Below are 651 nucleotides of genomic sequence, written 5' to 3'. Positions count from 1 at the left end.
GTTAATGGTAGTGAATGGTGGGGGGGTGTGTGTGTGTGCGCGGGAGCCCGTGCGTCCAGCAGGGTCGGCCCCGTAGCCATTAACCGGAGACAAGGCGCCATGTTGGTCGTGGGCGCGCCCGGGATTATCTCCTAATTTTTGCCACATGTACGGTTCTCGGCGGGCGTGGGGTGCTCCTCGAGGTGGATTCGGTGGAGGGGAAGGTCCGGTGGATGCGGTGGAGGACCAGTGAGAGGGAGGAGAAGGAGCCGAGGGCGTGAATATCGGGTCGAGAAGCGGGTTTCGGTGGTCCGAGGGGGCGCGGCGGTCGAGGGAAGAGTTTATACGTTGGTGTTTGTTGTGAAATAGAATCGATATGGTTGTTGGTACGAATTCGGTCCTTGAGCGATTGACCCCCGAGTTGCGACCCCCGCGTGAGTGGACCCCGGGCGTGTGGGGTGTCTAAGCACAGCTCGTGAGGAAAGGAGAGCCGTGGTGAGCGAAAGAGAAGCGAGAAGTGGCCGCCGCGAGAGTAAAAAGGCGGCGAGGGAGAGAGATGTGTGAGGAAAGACAGACAAACAAACACCATTGCAAGGACAAAGACAGCGGCAGTGGACTTCATATTATTTTTTGTTACAAACGTGGCGCCGAATGGTTCCGGAAGTGGAAGTG

At 58.1% G+C, this 651-nt stretch overlaps 1 protein-coding gene across 1 annotated transcript in view; it reads left to right on the top strand.

Moving 5' to 3' along the window:
• Positions 1-38: 38 nt before the first annotated feature.
• LOC119590653 (inner centromere protein A-like) overlaps positions 39-651 on the top strand; it is a gene marked incomplete in the record, with an annotated part of 50,715 nt that continues 50,102 nt past the window's right edge. The window contains 1 exon segment of the mRNA XM_037939328.1: positions 39-147.

This window comes from Penaeus monodon, chromosome 27 (assembly GCF_015228065.2).
Source record: "Penaeus monodon isolate SGIC_2016 chromosome 27, NSTDA_Pmon_1, whole genome shotgun sequence".
Taxonomy (NCBI): domain Eukaryota; kingdom Metazoa; phylum Arthropoda; class Malacostraca; order Decapoda; family Penaeidae; genus Penaeus; species Penaeus monodon.
This window is presented reverse-complemented; position numbering and strand designations above follow the sequence as displayed.